Source organism: Musca vetustissima, unplaced genomic scaffold (assembly GCF_032173495.1).
Source record: "Musca vetustissima isolate MV318-11 ecotype Yass unplaced genomic scaffold, APGP_CSIRO_Mvet_v1 utg37970, whole genome shotgun sequence".
Classification (NCBI taxonomy): domain Eukaryota; kingdom Metazoa; phylum Arthropoda; class Insecta; order Diptera; family Muscidae; genus Musca; species Musca vetustissima.
The window spans coordinates 111219-125874 of NW_026874251.1; positions in this window are offsets into that span (position 1 = coordinate 111219).

Genomic DNA, 14656 nt, shown 5'->3' on the forward strand with positions numbered 1-14656 from the left:
ATCACAGGCGCGGAGATTTTAAAGAATATTTTTGCAAGTACTATCACAGGCTAGGCTTTTTAAAGGACTTTCCTGCAAGGACTATCATAGGCGAGGATTTTTAAATATGTTTTTTTCAAGGACAATCACGGGCGAGAATTTTTTAAAGAATATTTTTGAAAGGACTATCACAGGCGTGGGGCTTTTGAAGAAAAATTTTCAAGGACTATCACAGGCGTACGATTTTTAAAGAATATTTATCAGATAATTTTTTAAATACTATCACATGCATGGGATTTTAAGGAACATGTGTTCAAGGGGTTCCGCAAGTGTGTAAAGAAAAAATCAAGGGTTTCCACAACCGTGGATATTTTAAAGAATATTTTATAACGGGTTCTTTAATGAATAATATTTGAAGGGGTTCCACCAACGTATATTTTCAAAGATCAATAACAATATTGCAAGTGGTTTCACAACTGTGGATTCTTAAAAGAAATTTTTTGTCAAGGACATCAGAATGCGTTAAATACATACCTTCCTAACCATCCCTATTCTGATGTAAGCTATTTTAACTTATTTCTCAATTACTATACTGAATTTGCACAGAAATTGCATTATATTCCAAAATTTCAGTAACCACATTTGTACTCCCTTTGTGGAAGAAATAGCCTCTTATTTACTACAATTTGGCTACAGGGGCGAAATTTTCAGGCCAGTAGTCCTTAGTATGCTCTTAAATTGCACATTTAACAAAAATTTATTTGATTTTTAACACATATTATAAGTTTCATAAAACGGTATTTTTCGTTGTGATACCGTGTTAATTTCTTTTGCTTTTTCACACATATAAAATCTACACATTTTCCTCTAATCAATGTCGAAGAAATCATGAAAATCCATTAAGTACTTTCCGAGATATTACCGTTTAAAGTTGGTCGTGTAACAAAATATAGCTACTAGTCGGTTCTGTTTGCCTGTTACATGAAAATGAAAAATCACCAAAATCCACTTTTGACAAAAATGCAAATTCGTTTAGGGTTGCCATGCTGATATTTAAGTGGTTTCTACATAAAGAAAAATAAATGAATAAAATTCAGAGCATATTTTAAGGCGCCTAGAAAAAATAAAATAATGCCTTAATTAGAAATCGAATATACCGGCAATTATATACCAATTTTTATGATTTTTTGGACAATTTTTGAGGAAAAATTTAGCTGATTTCATACGAAAAGAGTCTACACTAACTTCTCGGTACGACAAATGTTTTATGTTTAAATATATAAACAATTTATTGAAGCTTTATTATTATAGAGCATTAAAAAGTGGTTTTTTACTGACTGAAAACTTTAAGTATTTTATACATTTTAGCCCTATTGCTGATATTTTCTAAACTTAAGACCTTGTTGGTCTTCCTTAATATAGTTTTTTTTTTTTTTAATTTTGTCTTTTACAATTTTCCACTTACCATATCGTTTGTATTCCTCCCTAATTTTCCCATGTAAATAAAACGCCATTAGTTATCGTTTTTCACAAAGTTTTATATATAGCATTTCCACATTAAATGAAACCTTTTACAAATTAAATGAACCCTTTTCCAAATTAAATGAACCCTTTTCCAAATTAAATGAAACCTTTTCCAAATTAAATGAAACCTTTTCCAAATTAAATGAAACCTTTTCCACTTGAAATGAAACCTTTTACAAATAGAATGAAACCTTTTCCAATTGAAATGAAACCTTTTACAAATAGAATGAAACTTTTTCCAAATTAAATGAAACCTTTATTCTTATCTAAGGAAATATAATATTTGCACTAATTTTAAACCAATATTTGAAAATTAAATCAAAGAATATTAACAAATATAGTTGTATGGCTATGTAATTAACATAAATATTCTTTAATTCGGTGCGATTTCATTTAATATCTTTACTACATAAAACTAAATAAATAGTAATACAAACTGGGGTATTTCTTGACATTTTAATAAATAAATATTTAAGAACAGGAATTGAATAACCGGTCCTAAATGCGAAATACATATTTGACTTAATAAATTGTTGATGATAAGGTAACTGCTTATCTTAATGAAGGGGTTCCCGACTTGCAGCTTGTGGGATTTTCAAAACCATGTCCATAACGTAGTTAGAACAATCTTGCCGAGTAAGCTTTTGAATACTTCGCTCGATTACATCAACAATGTTATGTTCCATTGAAACGTCACACAGCTCAGCTCTTGCACATAATTTTATTTTTGAAAATGCATTTTCGATTGGATTTAGCATTGGAGAATAAGGCGTTAAGAATTTAAGGTTGCATCTTTTGGATTCGATCAAATTTTGTATGTCATGTCGCTTGTGTATTTGAGCGTTATTTTCCAACTCTGGATTGATTTTCTCAAAAAAAATTTCTATAAATAATTTAAATCTGTCTGCATTGACACTGGAATTAGAAACGATTGTGTGATGTACAACTCCCGCGTTGTTTATTGCTGCAATTATAGTGACATTTCGACCTCTGACCGTAGGCAACACAATGTGTGCTCTTGTTCCTTGTCTTGAACGGGCTTGGGTTCTTCGTATGTGAAGATTAAATCCACACTCATCAATGAATATAAATTTTTCTCCTTGTTGAGGTATCCATTTTGTAAAGTCTTGAGCATATTTTTGTCTCAAGCCTAATGTTCTGGAGTCATTCTTTCGTTCTATTTCAATAGAGGCCATCTTAAACGTAATTTTTAATTTCCGTAATCCATATTCTATGCAGCTTATGGAAATATTTATATCATTTTCTCTCAACAGTTTAGTTTTTATAGCTTTGAAGGTAATTCCAGGTTGACGTTCTACATAGTACTCGATCAGACTTAAAACTTGTGATGTCAACAACTTAATTATATTTCCTCCACGCTTATTTTCCTTCAATGTTCCAAAATGTTGTTTGTAATTACTTCACATTGTCGAGAGTTTACTGTTTTGGATGTTCACATTATCGAGAGTTCACTGTATTTAAAAATAGCAACGTTTAAAATAAATGCGAACCTGATTTTAGCTCGGAAAGCTCTGATAATTGGGAACCTGAGGAAGAATCAATACCTGAGGAAGAATATATATCCAAGTATTGCAAGTGGAAATGCTCCAGAACCTACCGAAGCTACATCTACAAGACCCCGAAACAAATTGGGTCAGTATAACAAAATAACAAAAGACATGAAATTGTTATTATTTAAATTCTATGAAGAGGGGAGAACCATTTCCGAGGCTACAAATTTAACCTGCATAAACATAAATTCCGAAAAACATTTATAAGAAGATACAAACAAAATTTTGGAACATTGAAGGAAAATAAGCGTGGAGGAAATATAATTAAGTTGTTGACATCACAAGTTTTAAGTCTGATCGAGTACTATGTAGAACGTCAACCTGGAATTACCTTCAAAGCTATAAAAACTAAACTGTTGAGAGAAAATGATATAAATATTTCCACAAGCTGCATAGAATATGGATTACGGAAATTAAAAATTACGTTTAAGATGGCCTCTATTGAAATAGAACGAAAGAATGACTCCAGAACATTAGGCTTGAGACAAAAATATGCTCAAGACTTTACAAAATGGATACCCCAACAAGGAGAAAAATTTATATTCATTGATGAGTGTGGATTTAATCTTCACATACGAAGAACCCAAGCCCGTTCAAGACAAGGAACAAGAGCACACATTGTGTTGCCTACGGTCAGAGGTCGTAATGTCACTATAATTGCAGCAATAAACAACGCGGGAGTTGTACATCACACAATCGTTTCTAATTCCAGTGTCAATGCAGACAGATTTAAATTATTTATAGAAATTTTTTTTGAGAAAATCAATCCAGAGTTGGAAAATAACGCTCAAATACACAAGCGACATGACATACAAAATTTGATCGAATCCAAAAGATGCAACCTTAAATTCTTAACGCCTTATTCTCCAATGCTAAATCCAATCGAAAATGCATTTTCAAAAATAAAATTATGTGCAAGAGCTGAGCTGTGTGACGTTTCAATGGAACATAACATTGTTGATGTAATCGAGCGAAGTATTCAAAAGCTTACTCGGCAAGATTGTTCTAACTACGTTATGGACATGGTTTTGAAAATCCCACAAGCTGCAAGTCGGGAACCCCTTCATTAAGATAAGCAGTTACCTTATCATCAACAATTTATTAAGTCAAATATGTATTTCGCATTTAGGACCGGTTATTCAATTCCTGTTCTTAAATATTTATTTATTAAAATGTCAAGAAATACCCCAGTTTGTATTACTATTTATTTAGTTTTATGTAGTAAAGATATTAAATGAAATCGCACCGAATTAAAGAATATTTATGTTAATTACATAGCCATACAACTATATTTGTTAATATTCTTTGATTTAATTTTCAAATATTGGTTTAAAATTAGTGCAAATATTATATTTCCTTAATTTGGAAAAAGTTTCATTCTATTTGTAAAAGGTTTCATTTCAATTGGAAAAGGTTTCATTCTATTTGTAAAAGGTTTCATTTCAAGTGGAAAGGGTTTCATTTAATTTGGAAAAGGTTTCATTTAATTTGGAAAAGGTTTCATTTAATTTGGAAAAGGGTTCATTTAATTTGGAAAAGGGTTCATTTAATGTGGAAATGCTATATATATTGATAGTTTACATTTTACACAATATATACGAATATTATAATTTTTTTATAATTTGTATAATTATTTATGTCTATATAATTGTTGATGTGTGGTTTGCGTTAAATTATACAATTGTTTGTTTTTTTAAGAAATGTCGTTTTTTGTAATTTTTTTAGAATACAAATTATATTTTTCTTTATTTAATTGATGTAAAAATTACGTATTATATAAATTCAAGGCACGATTTTTTTAAATAATAGATTTCCATGGGCTATCCAAGGCTTGTATTTTTTTAAAGAACATTTTATTCAAGGGCTATCACAAACTTCGATTTTTTAATGAATATTCTTTCAGGGACTATCACAGGCTTCGATTTGTTAAGGAATGTTTTTTCAAGCACTAGCACAGGCTTCGATTTTTTAATTTGGATTTTTAAAGAACACTTTTTAATGGACTATCACAGGAGTGGATATATCACATTTTTACACTGGACCTTTCTCTATTGGTACAATTGTCAATTATATAAGTTTTGCCAATGTATCCCATACGCCGCGGACGTCCACCTAAATAAAAAATATATATATTTAATTAATAAATAATTAAGATAAGTTAAGAAAATTGATAAATAATTTAATCAAAAATAATACAAAATTTTAAATTATTTTTTATACCCTACACAACTATGAGTTTGTAACGTCGCGAAATATTGGTCCTAGACCCATCATTAAGTATACCGATCGTCATATCTCGACTAGCTGAGTCGATCTAGACATGTGTGTCCATCCTTCCGTTAGTCTGCCCATTATAATTTGTAATCACGATACAGGCCACAGCTATGGACCAATCTTCGCGAAAGTTTGCATATAGGATGGGTCCTGCCAAATGAATATCCCTATTGTTTTTGGTAAAGATGGGTTAATATTTAGGGAATGAAATGGACCAAAAACTTAATTTTTTTCGGGCCACTATGGCCCAAACATCGCGAAATTTTACATGGAAAAGGGGATTGGGCGAACGAATAAATGCATGTTTTGATAAAGATCGATGAGTATTATGCGGGTCAAATGGAACATGACTTTTGTATGAAAAATTACAAAAAAAGTGTATTCTATGGCATATATATTTACCCGTGGAGGACATAGACCCGAGAATTTGATAATATAGAAAAGAGGAGTGGTTGACCTTTAAATTGACAGCAATTATATTGTCGTATGTACTCGGATGTGGGAGTTACACGTAAATATTTAAAGGTGCCTATATATTCATATTATTTAGTAACCAATTAACAAACTAGAGGGCGGAAATATAGCGCTGATCGCTTTGAACTTTTCCATTAGGATCCAGTTATGGGCAAGGACAACGCCTACAATTTTCGGTGATGATCAGATAATTATATTGGGATGAAGTGCACCGAAAACTTAATTTTTTGTGTTTTTTTCGAGTCGATCTATAGGCCACAATTGAAAGGTGAAAATCACAACACCACCCACGGTGAAGGGAATCTGGACAAGTAATTAGAAGAGCTGTACTGAATATTAGTAATATTTGTTGACCACTAGTCGGTCAAATATCGCGAAATATTGTCCAAGCTCAGAACTACACCGCAGAAAGTTATATTTTCGTGTAAGTTGTGTAAGGTATCATATAGTCGGCCCCATCCGACTATACTGCTCACATTTTAAAGTAAACACAAACAAATGCAAATTTTTATGTTCTAGTTAATGTCACATAATTTTTTAACTACATGAGGTATTGGAATAAAATTAGTAAAGCCTTTCTACTAATTTCGCAATTAAATTTAAATTTTAAAACGATGAATTGCATGCGAAAATTGTGTAGAAGGCTGAGTACTTATAAACTCAGCCTTCTACACAATTTTTCGCATAGCCTTAAACATGTTATCAAAATTAAATTTGTAAGTTGTATAACATAGACCAATATTTACCTTTTAATATGATACCTTATTTGTGTTCATTGAGCAATATCCTGTTTCCAAAGACATTAAAGTATAAAAATACGACAATTGATACGTAAACAATTTCCAATAGATGACTTTTCCTCTGTTGTTACGATATCATAACAACATAGAGAACAATATTAATCTTTTTTAGTGCTATATCTTAAGCTTATAAAATAAAAAATATATATTTTGTATGCAGACCTCAGATTTTATTTACATTTTATGCACACATTATCGCGTATTGGCAGTTTTATTCTTTACATGCCTCTGTTATGCCTGATTCCCGCTGGATATTTTTTCATAAACTATTTTGTCAAAATGCATTTCTTTATGGTTTCTATGTCTTTGCTGTTTCTATATGAAGGTGTTTCACGATCGAAATAAAATTTAAAATTTATTCAAAACAGAAACTTCTAAAACACTAACCTGTTTTCTTTTTATACCGCGCTTTTTGTGCTAAGCTAAGAACTTTCCGAACTGTCCTCGTATTTGAGTTTTAAAAATGAATTGCTGGAAATAGTAAAGTAGAGTATTCACGCGTCTATATTACATCAGTTTCGTAGATATACGATTATCCGTTCAAACGTTATACGATTCGTAAGCTCAAAGCGCATGATTTGCATCATGCCCATCAATAGATGGCGTTGACAACGCGATCTAAAATTGTACATACTTCATTTCTTTTCGTCATAACTTTATTCTTGTAGCAGATATTAAATTAAATTGGTATCACATGAAAGGTACAATTGTATACTTTATTGTGAATTAATAAAATCATGTCATTAAATATAAAATTAGGTTTCGAAGAAGGTTTTTCTGTTACAGTGGCAAGACTGGGAAAACCTCATTAAATCCGTTTACAAAGAAGTAATCTATTGAATGGGTAGATCTAAAAATGTATAATGCAAAATTTGAACCTCATTTGTTTTTCCTATTACTTAATTGTATATTATATTGTGAAATATTCAATGTTTTAAAATTAGTTGAATTTTAATATGAAAGTGGAGTTTCAAGGTTAGTTTCATAAAGTACATGTTATGGGAGGTTCCATAGGGAATGAAACGATGGGTCTCATTTTCCAAAAAGTTTCAGCGTCAGAAGCATTGATTTGTCAGGCTTGTGTATTTTTTAAATGTTTTGAACTACTTTCAGAGCCAGAAAACTGTAGCGCGTAACTTTTACATATATATCACTAGAAACGTTAATTTGTATACCCTCCACCACCCTCTGGTACGGGGTGGTTGTTGTTGTACAAGCCCGTACCACCACCCTCTGGTACGGGGTGGTTGTTGTTGTACAAGCCCTATTGCTTTTATACAATGGGCTGAGGTGACAAACGTTGGCCGTGTGCATAGTGGTACGGAGTATTATGTCTTTGTGCATATGTTTGTAACAGACACAACGAAACGAGATAGACCCATAGTTCTTTTTGAGAATATGCATAGAATCACTTTCTGAGTCGATTTATGCATGTCCGTCTGTTGGTGTTAAATTGTAAACAAAGTACATGTCGCATTTATAATCCAAATTAGACGAAATTTGGCACAGCTCATTTATTTGGCCCTAGGACAAACCTTATTGAAATTGGGAAAATCCGGTTCAGATTTAGATATAGCTCCCATATATATTTTCGTCCGATTTAATTTAAATGGTACACCAAGGTCCCTACATATAATTCGATATGCACGAACTTTTACATAACGTACTAAATTGCGTCTGAAGTGATGTGTGTAAAGGTTAGTAAAAATCGGTTCAGATTTAGATATAGCTCCCATATATATTTTCGTCCGATTGCACCAAACTTCTAATATTTTTCCACTTGAATTAGGTCCTGATTGATGTATGCGAAGTTTTGCTGAAATCGGTTCAGATTTAGATATAGCTCCCATATATAGTTTCGTCAGATTTCAGGTAAATGATGCACCATTTTTCAGATTGAGGCAAAATTTTGCACCGCGTACTAAATAAGGTCCAGTGTGATATTCTTGAAGTTTTGTTGAAATCGGTTCAGATTTGGATGTAGCTCCCCTATACCGATTTGTTGGTAAATGGTGCACCAAGCTCCCAAGATTGCCCGATTAATACAAAATTGTGCACATCGTATTGAGATAGGTCCATATTAATGTATTCGACGTTTTGTGAAAATCGGTTCAGATTTAGATATAGCTCCCATATATAGTTTCGTCCGATTTTTGGTAAATGGTGCACCGAGGAGCCTACGTCTGTTCCATATACACGAGATTAATTTGTGGACAGCGCTCAGTTCCGCAGCAAACCAAAAGGTTGATGCCACGGTTGCTCAATTAGGTCCACTTTTTTTCATACAAATGGTACCCGAAGAAATCCGATTAACATACAATTTTTCATAGATTTCAGAATGGTTTGTGCATCGGTTTTTAATTGGTTCAAATATCTAGTAGATCACACATATAGTTTCGCCCCATTCCATTTCAATTATTATATGTCTGTTCTATCCACAGGATATGTTATATATTTGCATATCTTGTATGTATCCAAAGTGGTGAAGTGTATCCTATAGTCTGCTCCGTCAGACTTTTAAGCTTTCCTTACTAGTTTGTAAACATTCCGCATCAGGATCATATATTTTTTAAGAAACATTTTAAGGGATTTGATTTTTGTTCTAATTTCAAATTTATTTGATTAATTCTTATTTATCGACTGTCTTAGACAAATTATTTTTTTTTTTTTAATAAAATTCGAATTTTTCACTTGTATGTGGTCTATATTATCTATTACCCTATAAGCGAAATTAAAAAAAAAAAAAAAAAAAAAACAATTTAAACGTGCTGTAAATCATTTCGGCAAACGGTCCGTTTCTATTAACTCGTGATAAGATTGCTGTTGGTATCAATTGAAAATAGTTGCATTCTGATTTAAAACCATATGAACAAATGATATAAAACAGATTACGAACAATAAATATACAAAATTCAAAACTAAATTAAATTAATTAAAATGTGCACTTGTACTCGTTGGTTCATACTGATAAACTCAATAAAAATAGTTTTTATTTTAAACATGCATGTTTCGCGTTGGAAACTATGTACTAATTACTCAACATATAATCAATATACTATTATTTAATTCAGATTTTAACGGATAATCCGATATAGTAAGCTTCAATGACAAGTTTAACAAAAGTGAGCGTAAATGGATCTAATTGAATTATTTATTACATGGAAGTTTTTCAATTCGTAGCAGCCTCGAATGAATGCCACATTATAACCTATAATGTTTTTTTTGCGTTTATTTAAATAAATGTTAAAATATGTTATATATATTATCGCTATAATAGTAATATTATTATTTTAAAGTTTACAAAAAGTTTATATTCAAAAACATTTTGTATTATGATTTTCTTTACAACTATATACATAATTATTCTTGAATAGTAACCATTGATATAATCACCCTCCGGTAAACAACAATGACAATATCTGAATGCTGCTAACATCTTTGATATATAACCAGTAAAGAAAGTAGTAAAGTCGGACTGGGCCGACTATATGATACCCTTCACCACTTTGGGTATATTCTACATATGTATCCTAACATACGACGCGTTTTTGTTATATATCTGAATCGATTTCAGGGAAACTTGCCGCAGACTAATTTATATTACATCAGTACGTTGTGTCAATCGACCTAGCTATGGATCTTTTCACGAAGCTTATCAACATCATTCTAGACTTAATTCAGTACCAAATTCAATACCAAAATTCGTGCAAATCGAAGGTATTTAGGGACTTTGGTGCACCAATTACATAAAATCGGACGAAAATATATACTGGAGCTATATCTAAATCTGAACCGATTTTCACGAAACTTATTACACGTCTTTCTATCCTTAATTCAGTACGCTTTGAAAAATTTCGTGCAAATCGAATAATTTTCAGAGAGTTTGGTACACAATTTACCTTAAATCGAACGAACATATATATGGGAGCTATGTCTAAATCTGAACCGATTTTCTCAAAACTTTTCACACATCATTCTAGACTTAATTTAGTACATTATGCCAAAATTTGTGCAAATCAAAAGATTTCCAAGGGCTTTAGAGGACTATTTACCTAAAATCGGGCGAAGCTATATATGGGGCTATATCTAAATCTGAACCGATCTTTACGAAACTTTGCACACATCATTCTAGACTTAATTCAGTACGCTATGCCCAAATTCGTGCAAATCAAAAGCTTTCCAGGGGCTTTAGTGACTATTTACATACATTCGGGCGACGCTATATATGGGGGATATATCTAAATCTGAACCGATATTCACGAAACTTTGCACACATCATTCTAGACTTAACTTATTTCGATGTGCCAAATTTCGTGCAAATCGAAAGATATATAGGGACTTTGGTACAATCGGACGAGATATATGTATATGGAAGCTAAATCTAAATATGAACCGATTTTCGCGAAACATTGCACACACCATTCTATACTTAATTCAGTACGCTATGCCAAAATTCCTGCAAATCAAAAGATTTCCAGGTACTTTAGTGGACTATTAACCTAAAATCAGGCGAAGCTATGGGGGCTATATCTAAATCTGAACAGATTTTCTCGAAACTTTGCACGTATCATTCTAAACTTAATTCAGTACGCTGTGCCAAATTTCGTGTAAATCGAAACTTTGGTGTACCATTTATCTTATATCGGACGAAAATATATATGTGAGCTATACCTAAATCTGAACCTTTTTTTCCCAATTTCAATAGGGTTCGTCCTTGGGCCACACAAATGAGCTGTGCCAAATTTCATCCAATTCGGATCATAAATGCGACCTGTACTTTGTTTACAATTTAACATGGACAGACGGACGGACATGCATAAATCGACTCAGAAAGTCGACTTATGCATTTTCTCAAAAGGAACCATGGGTCTATCTCGTTAATTTTTGCCTGTTACAAACATATGCACAAATACATAATACCTTGTACCACAGTGTGGTGAAGGGTATAAAAATCGGTCGCTTTCGTATATAACCTTTCACATGGAAGTGTAAACATTTATCCCTCTACTCTCCCATTTAACCGTTAATTGTAAATTGATCACTCAATAATTTCAAAATATCGTTAAGAGTTAGTAAGACAGCATTGATAGAAATATCTCGATTGAATGGTATCATAACGTACACCGTCATCGACCATGCATTAACAACTCTTTGGCCGAAAACAAAATGTATTTTGTTTGTATATAAACATACACATAGTGAAATGCATACATACGTACATACCTAAATGTGTTGTAATGAGAAATATTAGCCACCTGCCGCTTCCACATTGCTTACATTCATTGAAGTTATTAATAATAAAAAAAATAATTATACCCTACACTTGACTTCGGCGGACATGAATTAATAGCAAGTGATACATTTAAACTAAATATTTTTGAAACGGGGGAAATTTGTATTTTAAAAGAGTGGTAAAAGTTAGAATCTAAAAATTTGGAATTACACCTAATTCTGTTTTTACACGATAGAATGGTTCCCGAGAAATTCGTGTAAAAAGATCGTGTAAAAAAGATACTGGCCAAGTACTGGTTCTAGACCTCAAAAAATAAGTTAAAATTAGACTAAATAATATAAAAAAAATATTGTTGTAGTTATTTTAAGAATTTATTTTCGTTTTAATTTATTAAATAAACTAAATTATAATAAAATAAATTAAAATTTAGATTTCATAAAAAAAATAATACCAGAAATTAAATATTTGAAACTAACCTGTTATTGGTCTACCAAAATTATATGAGCTTCTACTTTATTTTACTTAGCACTTGTTAAAAATCAGCAAAAACTAACGATCTTTAAATTATAATTGTTAAATAGGAACTAAATTGTGTGTACAATACATTATGTACATTTTTACTTTTTCAATAATTCGGGGAATCCCGCATTTCCCGTAAAACAGAAATTACGCATACATAGACATAACTCCGAACACACACCAGAATTATATAAAATGTTGCCATATCAGAAATTCATGCCATGCGGGGTTGTTACTCTAATTAAGGCAGGGATGTTTGAACAAAAGCATTCCAGAATTTTCTTCAATAAATAAATAGTTCATGTAAAAAAAATAATTTTGTTTCTTTTTTGTATTCGTGTTATTTCAAATTATGTCGTGTAAAAATAGAAATATTTTTTCGTATTTACTCGTGTTATTTCAAATTCGTGTAAAAACAGAATTAGGTGTACATTTAATTAATTTTTGGGAGATAAATAAAGGGGAGGCACTGGAAAAATAGTCATAGTGACGAAATTTTGAAGGTAGACCAATAGTATTATTTCCAATAGCTAACTCGATTTAGCTATGTTTGTCCGACTGTGAAATATGATTTATAACCAAAATACAAGCCGTAATTGTGAACTAAGCGTCGTTAAATTTAGCATGTAAGATCGGTTCTGGTCACCGACAACACCTATAATTTTTGAAGTTGAAAATATAACAAATATTAAATATGGTTTACTATGGAGTAGTTCACCCCATGGAGCCATAGAACAATAGTCTGTAAAAGGGCTACTATATATATTTCTGGTCTAGTAACGAAAATTTGAATATTTGTCATTAAAAATGGGTTTCTTGTTTTTTTTTCATAGTATTATTCATCAAGATTTATACACTTTTCCATAAAGTAAAGCCAACTATCGGACCACTTTTTTTTCAATCCGATTGAGATACCGAACCGGTGCAGTTAGAACTCTTAAATTTTAACTGGGGGTCACTGAAGAAGTGTAGAATAGATGTAGCAAAGCGGTTTTTGGACATTTCGAAAAGTACTAAAATTTATTAAATTTGGTACAATTATAAATGGATAGAGCTAAAACTTGAAATCTGGAATGCAAATAAAGGTTAGGAAGTAGAGTCTATATGAGGAGGTAGTTTTGAAAGCATGTACTCATGTATACAAAAAATACTAAACTGTACTAAATTTGGTACAACTTTAATTTGGAGAAAGGGATGGAGTACTAAATGGTACTACATTTGGTACCATTTGGATTTTGTGGGAATCAATAGAGCTGGGAATACTGACATTTGAGTTAGGATCATTGTTTGGATGTAGGATTGGGATATTTAGTGCGTTTTGGAAATTTGTACTAAATGTGGATTTGGGTGAACTGATTGAACTGGAACACTGAACACCATATTTAAAAAAAAAGTGTCATTAAATGCACAGTTGCTTTTGTACTTGAAATTGGAAAGCAGTCAAAATGACTGTCTTCGGAGTTATAGTGTTAAAATGGTACTAAATTAGGTGCAATTGTTAAGCGATCGGACTGGCATCCTGAAATTGGGAAATATGATTTCTATTGGATTTATATTATTGTGTACGAAATGGTATTAAATTTGCTAAGAGTGGGTGAACCTATAGAACTCCAATAATGAAATTTAGATTTAGTTTTAGAAATAAGTACTACAAGAGTACGAAAGGTTAATACATTTTACTAAAGTTAGCTAGATTTGTGTTGCGATGAGAATTGGTGTGTAGTGTTTAGATATGTTTTGGAAATACGTACTATAAGATAACAAAGGAATTAAATGGCAATCAAATTTTAATTATGGTAAATATTGGTGTTTATGTTGATTTGCTAATCTGACATATGCAGTTCTCTGTGAAAACAAAATAAAATGTTTAGACATGTTTAAATAATGATTACATCCGCTAACGAAGTACCAGGCATATGCTAGCTTATATATAATGTTGTTATTTGTCCGAATGTACGTCCCGTTCTCTCTCTGCGGCTTTTTGAAACCCTTCGACATCCCAGAAAGATGAAACTCGGTATGAAAAACTGGTGCAAAATTGGTAAATGTAAGCGTAATAAAAAAGGTATAAGACACTGAGGCAGATTCCGTCGTATTTAGTAAATACTGTAAACGATATTTCTTGTGACTAATGTGGCGATGTACATTAAATGGATCACTTCGGATACACAATTAGTTTGGTATGCAATTAAAAGCTTTCAAGATATTTACCCTTTGAGGAGGAGATAACAGAAGGGGGAAACCGATGAGTCCCATCTTCTAACTTAATAGAGGTTTGGCAA